Source organism: Perna viridis, chromosome 8 (genome assembly GCF_037379345.1).
Source record: "Perna viridis isolate PV_CMFRI_1.1 ecotype Kerala chromosome 8, ASM3737934v1, whole genome shotgun sequence".
NCBI classification, from domain to species: Eukaryota; Metazoa; Mollusca; class Bivalvia; order Mytilida; family Mytilidae; genus Perna; species Perna viridis.
Window position 1 is genome coordinate 210,544 of NC_142452.1, and position 14,534 is coordinate 225,077.

The 14,534-nt window shown below is 34.8% G+C and overlaps 1 long non-coding RNA gene across 1 annotated transcript; it reads left to right on the forward strand.

The window, feature by feature from the left end:
* LOC148608711 (uncharacterized) lies at positions 1-14,145 on the forward strand. Its single transcript, XR_015924701.1, has 4 exons — positions 1-4,653; positions 6,986-7,309; positions 9,060-9,497; positions 13,499-14,145. It is a non-coding gene; the product is annotated as an uncharacterized LOC148608711 (long non-coding RNA).
* Positions 14,146-14,534: the final 389 nt, after the last annotated feature.

The following is a 14,534-nucleotide window of genomic DNA, read 5'->3' on the forward strand; positions in this document are numbered from 1 at the left end:
TCTTGTAAATGAATACATGCAAATCTTTAATTATTTATGTTTTATTTTTCTATGCATTGGGTGATTTCAAAATTTGTATAATGAAATATTCAATATGGAATGAAACGTTAGTTCAACTGTATATAGCTTTGTTCCTTTTTTGTTGTACTAACACATTGAGCAAATACTGCAATAACCCACAAAGGGTCGCTATCTTGATTCCGTCGACTTCTAGAAATTTAAAAACTTTCTTTATGAAGGAATTTTCACTAGTTAAGACCTCCCTTTTTTCTTTTTTCCAGACGTTCGATAAGTGTTTTATGTATAAAATGTACATAGGTATTGACAACATCGACATGCTAGTTTCCTTTTCGAAACGAATAGAGACTTTATCAAAACAAATTCGAATCGTTGTTGTAAAGGGAGGTACATTTACTAAAACAATTAATTCGCTAGCAGACATAGCCTATAAGGAGAATAATACATACTTTGTTCGAATCAACGATGACACATTCTTTTCTTCAAGAAATTGGACAGCCATCGGTATAAACGCTTTATCGAAGCTACAACCAAAGCATGTTGGTGTCGTTGGTCCAAGATGTAACCAGGGTAACACCGGAATTTTAACACATGACATGGTGCACAAAACGCATTTAGATATATTTGGATTCTATTATCCACCCGAATTTGAAAATTGGTGGGCAGATGATTGGATAACTAAAGTGTACCGCCCCAATAATTCAAGAAGTCTAAAAGATTGGACGGTTATTCATAAAATGAACCACGGAACCCGCTATATAGTAAATAAATATACCTCTAAGCGGATTAAAAATATCTATTTAGATAAAACCATTCTCAATAAATTCATTGACAAAACAACACATATATAGCGGTAAATACCCAGAAGAAAAAATGCTGATTTCAGACGGCAACCAAAACACTTTAAACTTTGCCGAAACTAAATTAAAATCGAGTCACCAATTGATAGAAGAGATAATTGCGGCGAAATTATTCTAACGGACGGTCTGTTCGACGGTGATTCCATTATATCATCCACTCGTGGTAACTTTTCAGGCACTTGCCAACAATTCCTTGAGTAACAGGCCTTATCAGCGGTCTTTGATGTCCACAGATAATTTAACAGTAATGATCGGGCAGTGTGGTTGTTTATGTATGTTAGTGCTTTCCTTGGTCGGAGAGTTAAATCTTGTTTCATCAATCAATCATCTATGTACTCTCACAGTTTTAACTTTCTAATTGGTATATGGAACGAATCATTATTTCATTATCATTTATGTTTTTTGATTGCGTAGAAGGTCTTCGGTAACTTGTTTTCGGGATAGAGAGTAAGCTAAAAGTACATGGGAACAAAAATATCATTACTCAATCAAACTTTCTTTTTGCATTCTTTTATTCTTTAATAAGACAGTGTTTCAAGGGGACAAAACGGTTTTTTTTTGGGGGGGGAATGTATCTGACGAGAGGCATCTAGCAGCTGCAATAAGATGCATGCCGGTACCGCTCATACCGGAGGGGAACGAGGGTAACTGTGCAGGATAGATGCGCGTACGGTTCAAATGGTCATGACCTACATATCAGATACCGTTTGTATAAGGTCAATATATTGAAATACTTTCTTAATCTTATCAAAATAGCAATTATGAGTATAACAGCATATTGCTATTTCACAGAGAACTTGCATTGAAGTAAAGATATGTAACACAGTATTTGTTTTGAGAATTTGAAAATGTGTATTTAGAATCGTCTTCAACTATTATTATATCAAGACAAGAAAGAAATACCTTGCCACGATACAATAAGTCTGCATAGTTTCGGCAAGCTCTGGCATAACCTATGAGTTGTGATATGAACACTCCATACGCAGGTGATAGAGGAATGTTGCCACAGATGATAGGATAATTGCCAATACGGAATGAAAATATCATATATTTGCTCACGTATAATCTTTTCAAAGATACAGTCTGTACAAAACAAATAGTTTTGATAAACGAACCTAAACAGAACTCTAAACCAATATTTAAAAAAATATAGTATTCTTATGTCCTTCTAGATCTTTTATTTCTAGGGTGACTGATTATGACAAGGTTAGACAAGAGTATTTATTTTGATGTTCATATTATGTTTAGTTCATAGATGATATAATTTTCCGCCATATACATGGTGCTTTTACATGAAATCATAGAATTTGGGATTTTATACATTGCATATATCCTGAAAATCGTACAGAAAGAGATAATGCAAACATTATGAAGTAAGTCGAATATTTTAATATACACTTAAAAATCCATAGAAAAGAAACAATTGGCAAAAATGACTCTTTCGTCGACTTGCCTTTCATCTCTGCAAACATGCTTTCAGTACCTGCAGATGATGTTTTCAAAATTAATGTTTTTCTAGAGCTGTCCTAAAATATTCATGACGACTTTTTGCACAATTATCACTACAACAATTTAATGGTCATTATAATTATTAACTTATACATTGTTATTGCTTGTTCATGAAAAGCGATTTGTTCACTGTGTTATTGTTATTCTTTTTCGTCTATCCCGAAAGAGACGTTTTGTTATGAGGTATGAGTTTGCTGGTTCTTTTAACAAAAGAAGAACACGCTTACATTGCTGGTGCACATAATCAAGTGTATTTTTGCATTTTAATTAATTTTTAAACCCGGATTGACGAATCCCAGTAAAGACAATAATAACAGAATTAAGATATACTCCGTTTTGATCTTCCCGCATTGTTCATTAAACGATATTGAACAATACAATACACCTTATGTTTGTTAAATAGGTTACCAGCACTATTATTTGTCATTGCATACACACATGTATTTTATATTTCACTACTAATTGTTTACGTTCAGTTAAAAAGGGGTTGAATAAGAGCCATTACATGCGTCGAAGGCAAACCCATGTATGACATAACATATACCTCAATGCCTTTACAGGAGTATCACCAACTGCTACTTAGAATAGGTGCACCAATCAAGAGTGATGGACATCTACGAATAACTTTTCGTGCTTCAAATGGCAACAAAGTCGACATATTTTCGGCATACTAACATCGGCACCCGAGTTTGTTTTAATTTTAAATACAAAAGAGTGCTATGATTGAAATAATTGCCCCGTTCATTTTTATGTGTATTATGCTTGTAAATATTCATCGTTTGGCACTAGAAAACAGTAAGACAGTTTAAAATAAAATTGTCATGAATTGTATCAACACAATAAGATATTAATCTGTTTCAGTGATGAAGTGCATCTATCGAATATATGAAAACTATTCATTAAAGGCATAAATTGTGAAGGACACCTTGTCTCTGTGGCAGAGATCAGAAGTTGATACTTTTCTCCCTAACACTCTTTGTCCCTGACGAGGAAAATAAAGCCGAAAATATGGGCACATCTTCTTTAATGTTTTTTACGTTTTATTTATATTTTATATATATGCAGCTCTTTTTTGTCTTAAACGTGGTTTACTTATTGTTCACTTATTCATTATTCTTATAAACAAAATGACAACTGACAAACAATTGTATTGCTTGGCAATTATAAACAGTCGACAGGGCTCTTCGAAAATCTAATAATGTTTATTTATTTGGGCCCAGGTTTATAGGTCCTACCTTGATTACTATAGTAAAACAGATTACGGAAAATTAAATCAATAATTGGTGTCATGAGACCGAATATAGAAGTAGTCACATACCATTATGAACGTACCAAATTATGAAAAGAAAACCGTATTTTTGTTCATGTTTTACAATATAACTGTTATTCTGGCTTGCCTTGTAGTATTTTTGAGTTAAATATAAACAAACAAAACGGAACTAGTTTTTTTCTGGAATAAGTACTCTATCGTCCCAAAGCGTCAAGTCGAACTGTTCATTTATTACAAAAGTTTTATGGTCGTCATTACGAACTCGTGAATCGTTACGATGTATCCATCTGCACCATGAAACGTGATTTGTTCAATGTGTCATAATTTTCCTTTCCTCTTACGTCTATCCCAGAATTTGACTTTTAATGAGCAATTCGGTGTTTCTAAAAAAAAAAAACAGAGGACGCATCTGGTCCACTTCCGGTACATCTGGTCGATGCTTCCAGTTTTTAGTGGAGTCCGAGTTTACTCATTTACTTCTGTTACTTTGTATATTATTTTGGTTATTTTATTTTCTTTGTTGCATTTGTCTGTTTTCAAATGTTTGGTTTTTGTTTCTGGATAACATTCGTTAGATTTCCTCTAGTATCTCGGTTCCCTTTATTTACTCTTTATGCTATTTTTGATAGAATTTAGAAAAATAATTTTGTTTTATATATAACATTATTATACCTATATTTACTTGTCAGGCAAATTTATTGTCTTTATAACTGTATTATAAGGGACGTCAGGATTTTCGGTCCTAAGACCAGAGGATTGTACTTGTCATTTATTGTAATTGTTTTATTGGCTATCAGGAATTTCTGAATCCTACTCTTGTCTGCCAATGGCTGTCAGGAAATTTCAGAATATATAAATACAGAAATCTCAGTTTAATGGCGGATAACTCTCCGAGTACCTCTCTGAAGATGCCTAACTAAATACGCTTGCCAAATATTGAGAAAGAAATATAGACAGTGTCCGAAGTTGATCGTACGAAGCAGTGCACATTGGAAGGTAAATATTAGTTACACAGATTATGTAGTTTAAGTTATAATAAGAAATATGGGTAAGACGTTATAATTCCAGGCAGTTATCACCCACCACACTGAGAATCCAAATGTCATGCATTGTTTACAAGTACTTGTTGTAAATAACTATAAATATTCCCGCATATGGTGCTATGAAAGAATATGAAACAAAATAAAGTTGTTCTTTAGTATTTAATAGTTAATGAGTATTTTGCTTATCATAATGATCCTGACAAATAAAAGAGCAAATAAAAAGATGTGTCAACTCAACGGTACCGCTACTGTCGCCAGGCTAGCTCCGTTCGTGTTATTACTTGTGTCAGATGTGGGGTGTACCAAAAAGTACCATATCATTCAGAGATTTTATCATGTCCAGTTTCCCAGATAGCATATCCATTTAGGGTACGAAGTGGGGTGAAAATTTTATATTTATAGAAAGATGTTTTTTATAGTAACGTTCCCAGTTCGCGATTTTTTCAAATTTTGTTTTTGCATTTGAAGCAATATATTGACCAATAAAAACAGACTCTAACACCTCAAATATTTATAGTAGGCATAAAATTGGTATCGAAATATCAGAATTTTTTACTACGGTACTACGGAGGTCATGTAATTGGTTACAGGTGGCGTTGTAATCGCGATCGATTGTGGGTGTTGTCATTGATGTACTGCAGTGCCAAAAATCGAAGTGACGCAATATACACCGGTTAAGTCAATTACAATATGCCGTGTAAAAGTCGTTATCATCCCTTGCCAAAAAAAGAAGTTTTCACGATGTGAGGAATGTTTGGTAAACATAAATTTCCCTATGACAGCTTCAACATACAACGTGCAACATAAAGCAGAGTCAGCTTAGTCTGCGAAGATCACTTTGAAGAAAGCTGCTTTGAAAGAAATCTGTTTTGCAATTGTATTTGTATTTTTCCATCTGTTCTTTAAAACAATTGTTATCAATCATAATTTTAAACTTTTATGGTTGTGTTGCTATTGATGTCACAGTGGTACGAGTTCGAGTCCCGTTGATGGAACGGTTAAAGATTTGCATAGCAAATTTGACAGTTCTAACATCGTTGGGAATTGTTCAGACCTTTCTATGCTAACTGTATCTTCCCTGTATCAATTTGAGTCGATGGGGCAGTGCATCGAATAGAATCGTCACATTCTGATACGTTGTATAATATTGCTTTGTTCTGAAATGCATCATTAATTTGTTCCTCTATCCTACATAATGACACCTATATGAACTGTCCCGTACTACCATACATCGTGTACGAAGTTACAGCCCTATATTTATCATACGAGGAGGAATGACACGGCCAACGAACGCTATATTTTCATATAACCTAGCTGGCCGAGTGGTCTAGGGCGCTGGACTTTGTGCCGGCGGTGTTGCCATAGATGTCATAGCGGTACAAGTTCGAGTCCGGCGGAGAAACGACCAAAAATTTGTATTACAATTGTTGGACAAAAATTACAATGAATAGAGTGATGATGTTATGAGTAATTCAAATATTTATAGATTTAAACATGTATTTCTGTCAAAATTCTTCAATATTTGATTTACAAAATATATGAATGGCTTCATTTGAAATCTCCATTATGGTTAGAATTTATTGTATAAAATGTAAAAGTTGTTAGTATAAATATAATGTGATTGGGGAGTCGTAAACACTCATTTAGTTTACAAAAGTTACTCTAAGCGTTTTCCAACATGCATTGCACATAATTCAAAAGACATTATCGTGGGACACGTTGGTGGCAACCCTCGTATTTTGTCGAAAAAGGCGACTAAATAGTGCTCAGAAACCTAGCCGGGGGCTAGGCGCTCCGCCAACAGAGCAACTGAGATGTGTGTCCCAGGTGGTGGAATGGGGTACCCCTGGCATGTTACATGCTGGGTTTGTCAGGCTATAATACGAAAAACCTGACCGCAAACCATAGTGGTGCACCGTGTTGGGAAAGACGTCACGTTCTTCGCACGTTAAAGAACCCTGCTGTGGTATTCTCCCGGAGTAGGAACCATAGGGCTCCGCAACAGGAGGCTAAATTGCCCGACCCTACCCACCTCTCCCTATTTCCAGTGGCAATCAAAATTTGTCGACCCCCCATTGTCCTTGTGTCCCATCCCTTTTTCATTTCATCATCATTTCATGTCCATTTTATCATCAATTTCATGTTCATCGTCTGAATATAGCTGAAATATTGCTGCTCGGACGTTAAACCCCAACAAACAAACAAACAAACATTTTCCGTTGAGGGTCTGCATGGGAGGTAGAGCTTCATCGTAAATTATGGAAAATCTCCTCAACTTTTTTTAGCTTTGGTGAATATTGTTAGTGAACAATACAGTGAATTTTCATGGTCTTCTGTTGGACGAAATGGAAAAATGCGAATTAGCTTAACTTGGACAAACAATCAACTGAAGCGACACAAATCAAAGTCTATACTTAAACGTGATCAGAAACGGTATGATGAATTCATTCGGGCCAAAAAAAGCGTCCGTGAAAACAAAAAAGATCTTGCCAAGTGATGCTGATTCTTCCGATGATGATTCCGAATCACCTGATAAACAATCGGACTGGGATATGGAAATATCTGTCGCAGATAAGTTAAAGAAAACCCAATGTGGTTCCCCGCCTCAGGTAATTAAATCACCGGTTGAAATAAATAAAGAAAAGCGGTCAAGCAAGAAAGGTAGTGGTGGACAATCGATTACTAATAATGTGTGTATAACGAAGACTATTAATAAACCTGTTGAACCACTTCGACAAGATTTAAATAGATCAAAAGTGAATACCGTACACAAAGGAAGACAATACACAACCAATTGTTCAAATACCACTTTCATTGGACAAAATTGTTATCAAATTTTGTACTGGTAGTATTGGCGTATTATTAGCATTTTTGCTAGGAACGATGAACATTCTTCATCACTATTTAACAGCCGGTGAAACTATTATTATTAACCGCTCCGCCCATCACTGGAAATATGTTAAGAAAAAATATTGCGGTAGATTTTAATGATGTACGGCAAACTAAATTTTACACTCATATAGTGAAAGAAGGAATTCAAAAGATGGAATATTTTTTGAAGAGTCAATAGACCTTTATTTGTATGAGAGTGCCATTGAATTGTGGATTGATCGAGTTTAATTATATTTTGTAAAAACTTTATACCAAAGTCGATATAAAAGCGTGGAGCTCCAGCCTTTTTACTTAACTTTTGGACAAAAGATTTAATTGATATGTTTTTAAATTAAAATAATCCTCTTTTCGTAAAGTCATGCTTGTTTCTACCTTTTACGGAAAATGTTAAAAAATAACAAAAAAAGATATGCAAATATATTTGAATTGATGTAAGAAAGTGTAAATGATGTGAGCGGACATTTGTATGTTTAATGTATGACGTAAACAATCCTAATTTCGGTGATTTGATACATCGCATCTACGCAAAAGAACTTGTGAAGTCAGCCTCAAAACTGTTGGCCAAACTTTACGACAAACGTGATGACTTTTCAGTCAGAATTGTCAACTTTCCTTTCATCTGTGACAACATCCCTTCGGCTCCTGCGTATGGAGTGTTCATATTACAACTCATACGTTATGCCAGAGCTTGCCCAAACTACGCAGACCTTTTGTATCGCGTTAGAACTCTAACGAATAGGCTTCTGGAACAGGGTATGTTGCTACAAGATTGAAGTCATCACTACAGAAGTTTTATGGTCGTCATCATGAACACGTGGATCATTATAGTGTATCCATCTGCACCATGAAAACTGATTTATTCAACGGGTCATAGTTTTCCTTTCCTCGTTTGTCTACTTGGGACTTGACTTTTTATGAGCAACTCGGCGGGTGTTTCTAGAAAAGCAGAGGACGCTTACCCTACCGGTGCACCTGGTCCATGCTCCCAGTTTTTAGTGGAGTCCGAGTTGCTCATTTACTTTTGTTACTTTGTATGTATGATTTTTGTTTCTTTATGTTCTTTGTTGTGTATGTCTGTTTTCCATGTCTGGTCTTTGTCCCTGGAAAACATTCTTTTGATTTCCGCTATAACCTTGGTTCCCTTGATTACTCTCCCATACATGTCACAGTGGTCTTAAAGTCCCTACCAAAGGTATGTTTATTTGCTGGATTTGTTTTGCGTTGAAATCGAGTTTCCTCTTTTTCATAGATAGGTTAAGTTCACTGTCTGTAATGCTTGTCCATTTTTTGCTGAAAAGTATGTTGTCATTTTGGACTGACATCTATACATGTACATGTACGTGTTTCATTCAGAGTGTCATCTTCCTCGACTGTCTCTAAATCCAATTGTTCTCTTTCTATTGTTTTTTTTTTCTGTTGTTATGTACGTTATTAATTGAAGATTGACAACGGTTCTTTTTTCAATAGGTTCAAGTTCTATGCTGATTGTTTGCTGATAGGATATGGAAGCATGTTGTTGTAGATGGACATTGACGTGATTCTTAAGGAAATATTGTATTTGTTTTTTTAAATATACCAAATAAGGAAAACAAACCCCACCTGAAACATGGAGTGAAAAAATAACAAGGGTACCCATTAGTGTTCAATTATTTACGAGAAACACCCTTTACAATATAAATCAGTCAAGCAATGAAAATACATATTTCAAGGATATGTCGGTTTATACTTGCTTTGATAATAATTTTATTCAGGAAAACAAAGTATTAACTAATTGATTTGCGAATGATATGACTTAGTGTATCTTATTTATATATTTTCATCTTTTTTTAATATTTGAGGAAACTTTACCGAATATTTGATCTATGTTTGATTTTCCGTTTATTCTACATTGGGAACCTCTTAACTGTGAGTAAATCATCAATGTTTACAAAAACTAACCAAAAATCATTGTATAAACACATAAAAGTTATCAAAAGAAAATAATCATAAATAACAATAAAATCAATCACCGGAATTACCGCCGTAATTATTGTCCGAATTCGCTTGATCGAACATTGTAGACCTGAACATGACATCAAATGATAATGCAGCGAGTGGCCAGCGCTTTACTTTTATTTATTGAAATTTCAGAACATTCTAACCCGAATAATCCAGTCGTTATATTATCTTCCCTACGATAACTCAATTCCTCGAGAGTGAAGTGAAACGGATACGGAGAGGGACTGGATTATTCAGGTTAAACATTTTCCTGAATAATTAGTCAACATACATCAAAGAAAACAAATCGATTATCATTCATGATTAGCATTGCGTAATTGGTCACATTGATAAATTCCGGGTTTTAGTCGAAAAATTAATCAGAAAATATGAATAAAAACAATATCTTCCATCAAATAAAACACATTTCAATCAATTTGGAGTATATTTTGAGGTTTTCTTGGGTGTTCTGGGGTATTCTTGGGTATTTCTATCGTCCGTGTCAAAAAGTCCATCAAATTGGTCAAAAAACCTATTTACATGCATGATTAATTGTAAACTAGATTAATATTGTGTGAAAATTTTACAAGCCAATTATAGATAATCCATCCAATTAAGGAAGATTACAAAAAAACATTTATGTAGTTCGACCTGACAAGATTTCAGCTCAGAAACCACTCTTGTGAGACTGATTAAGATTCTATGTAGAACAGATTACCTCCAATTTTCTATTTTAACTACATTACATTTTCATAAAACAAATATATTTTTTAATTGTAAACCTAATTATATCGATTAATGAAGATTTAGTTCTTCCTGTCAATATTTTGGATTTACCTCTAAATTAATTTCAAAAATCTATTCATTAAAATGTAGCAATGTAAAAATATAAGCTTTAAGAATATGATAAATACTTTCAAAGCAGCTATTATTATAGGCAAGGATTTATTTATAACTCCTTTGTATAGGCTTTAAGAATAATTAAACATTATTTGATAGACATAACAAATTTTCTCAATAATTAACTTTATGCATCAACATGTTCCCTTTTTCATCTCCATTTTCTTGTCAATATTTTCACTTTATTTTTGTCATTTTGCATAAAGATAAGAACACTTTTATTCTTCTTTAGAAATTATTTATTCTTTGTTTAATTCCATTAAATAAAATGGGTGTACCAATCCCCACCACCCACTTCTGGCTCCGCCACTGGCGTAACACAGGTGTAGTGGTGTGTAGACAATGTAGGAAATGAAAAGAAATATAAAGACTTATTTTAAAGCTAAAATTAAAAAGAAATGAATACTATTGGTGGGAAGCGTAACACAAGTTTATAAGTGGTGTGTCTAGATATTTACGTAGGTCCGGACATCGGATAAATCTATGCATGTCCACAGAGGTCAATCTTGTCACTATGAAAAAAAGTATAACTTTAGAAATGAGTCATAACAAAAATGCAAGTAATGTTCTAAATGTTCGGCTTTGGACTGATAAATGACGAAGAAATCATAGCGTCGCCAATTATCTGACTACAGTACAGTAGATATATAAACCCAAATAATTGTTCTCAAAACTGAATAAAAAGAGCATTTATATAAAGTAAAAAAAAATAAAATATACATGGGCTCAGTCATATAATTTAATATACGACAATGAGACGAGGATTATAATAAATTTAAGAAAATCCATGTTGATTCATGACCAACTACACATCGCTAACCAAATGCGCATGCGCACAATCTCATGTCAATCTCGATATTTTAGGTATATTCATGAATTTCGCCACAAAGGCTAGACAAAACAACTAGAAAACACATTTGGACAAAGGATAAAATCATTATTAATCGTTAAAAACCAAAAAACAATATGCACTGTTTTTTTATTGCAATATTATTGGGCAAAGAGTGTATCGTGTCACCGGTGACAAAACGCACTCCAACTAAATTTGGACCCGAAATCATGCCATTAATGCAATAAAAATGGAATATTTTGTTCTAAAACCAAAATTGAAGTTTTAAATGGCTTGTTTTGTTGTTTGTTTTTAACCTATATACTGCCAACGGGCCGATTAAGACAGATTCTCGTTGTCATTACCCGCAAGTGGGCCGATATGGGCCGATTTACAATAAACGTGCATTTTATCTTGATTTTTATTAATTCTTAATTGATTAAACGAAAATTTGATAGTTAAAAATGCTTATTTGTAATGCATTTAAAAGTCCCTAATCCTCAAAGAACGGTGGTTCCGTGTTTACAAACTCATAGTGTCGGAATGTATTTATATGTACTTGATGAAATTGAGCATCTATTAGTGCTAATGGGGTGCTTTTAAAACTAATATAAGCACAAATGCATGATGTCCGTTTCATTAAGATTTTTTGTATCAAATATTTTCTTACATACGTTTCAATGTCTTGACTTTGAGTAGGGTTTATCTGTTAAGCTCTCTGTGTCATTACTGAAATTACTACCTACATGTACATGTATAAAGGACATGTTTACGTACTGAAAATAAGTATATTTATACTATCCAATGTATAGTTTAAGTAAATGAAAATGTATTATACCCACCTATATGTACGTTGTTAGGAATTAACTGATACCATAACCAAGGGACCGACCAGGAGTACCACAAACTTAGCGTTACTTCCGAAGAACTTTAAAAAATGTTATTGTGTTGGAATCAGAGTCAATAAGAAACTTAAATTATAGTAGTGATTGTGAAAAGACTTAAATCAAATCCTTCTAAGTTAGCTCAAACATCACATAATTAGGAGACAACAAACCTTCAAAGCAGCATATTAACTTAATTATACTACAAAAGTCAATCTGTTCTCTATTAATATGGACCAGACTTTCAAGAGAACGTATAACACAGACAGGCGTTTTTATATTTTCAATTAAAATAGAGGGGCTCACACAGTACCTAAATACATGTGGCAGGAAACAATTAGTGAATATTAGAACATTTCAATAAGTCATATATTATACGAAGCACGTGAATAACAATTTTAAAAAGCTTACAATTTATCATGAGAGTACATGCATTCGCATTATTTCTAAGGTGCATATGACTTTTAAAATGTGTATAGATACAGTATACTCAAAATGACGGACGAAGTTTTAAGAATGAGCACACTAAATTATTACTTTTCCGAGGTAAAAGATCTTACGTACGGTGTTTTCCCCCGAGGAGGAACTCATCGAACCTGTCAGAAGTGTTCCTACTACTAATTCTACAGTAGTATACATGTTGGGTTCGCTTATCATTTTTTGGATTTATTACACCCAATGCGCATGTACCACGTCACAGCCACTGGCCGTGAACCGGAAGTGACCCTTGGGTGTGACCGGAAGTGACCACTGACAATTCTAGACTATGACCATTGACCATTCTGACCATTGATCCGTCTGGACAATGCTCAGTTTGTATTTTTTTACCCTTTTGACCCTTCTGACCCCTGACCTTTACCAACCCCACTCTGTAGTGTATAAGTCCGATACGGACGAGTTCAAATGGACCTGCCTGCTCATTAGCGTAGTCCTATGGATTCGAATCGTTAATTACAAAAAAAGCACTCCTTCGTTAGCGTTGTCCTATAGATTTAAATGTGTCAATGGCAACAATTAAAATTTAAATTTTTTAATTGTGACCAATGAAATTCAAACGTGTGAGACCCAATCGCGTGTGGCCGTGGGGAGAATAAACACTCCGGACATTTGCGGACTTTCAGAAGAGAAAATGTAAGAACCTTAACCTCGAAGTTAGCTTTGCTTACGTGGCACCTGGTTTCCTCCGGGAATTGGGTTCATTGTAGTGTTTGTGTTGAACACAAACCTTGAAGTATGCTCGTTTACTTGTAACCAGGGGCCCTTGTGGGTAAGGTTCAGTTATGACTTTTTTTTTTTTTTTTTGTTTTCTGTTGTAGAATGAATTCCTAGAACAGACTCATCCTGACTGAAAACTATATGAAACTGGTGAAAGCAACACCTACCAAAAATGTCATACCGTATCTCGTAGAAAGTTGTATCTTATCCGAAGAAATGGGCGAATGTATCGTGGATCAACCGACCAGAGCGGCGAGGGTGAGATCCTTCCTGGAACTCCTGCCCAGAAGAGTACCAAAGGCTTTTGATGTATATTAACAGACCTTAAAGGAACTAAGACGGCGGAGGCGTACACCTCGAAGTGGACCGTGGAATCGTTCAACTGATCCAAGATCCGGTGACACTGAACTTTCCACTCGGTCCGTGGAAGGTGTTGTAAAATAACGTGAATAAAATTTTCGGTGTAGTGGAACGTATAAAGAACAATTGATTTGGTTACATGAGCGAACATTTAGGGCCAAACGTCTACTTCACGACCGGAGACGATAGTTAGTATATTGATATCAGACGTTACTGGATATCACCCAACGATAACCAAGTGAGCATGAAATCAGTTTGACATTCGATCAATATGATACATCCGACGTGATAAAAGTCATTCCGGACCTATTTCCGGTTTTAAAGTAGGCACTCCGGTGTTGTATGGCGCATCAAAAAGTAGAAGATGACACGTGTTGTTTTGAACGTAATCCAGACGGATTATTGTAATGTTATGAATAAATGTTATATTTTCGTCTCGAGCTTCATGAATAGCATCGCCATGATACATTTTCGATACTTATTGACAAAATCGACAACTATATCTGTAGCTTCTTCGGGGTCGTCCAGGGTTCTGGTCACGTGCGTCATGGGTCGTCCTGCATATCTGTGTATTAGGTAAAATATACAATGTTGTCCACACACGATTGAATCTTCTTCTTGTACTGGTACTGTGTTGTACGTCCAACTACTGCAATGTTTGTTAATAAAATTCAGGTAGGCATGTTAAAAGGGTGGTCCTCCCGTTGGGTTGTAGTATTCTCCTCTCGAATTGGCGTCTACGTGTACGGCATTCAGCGTGTGCAGGGAGATTATCAG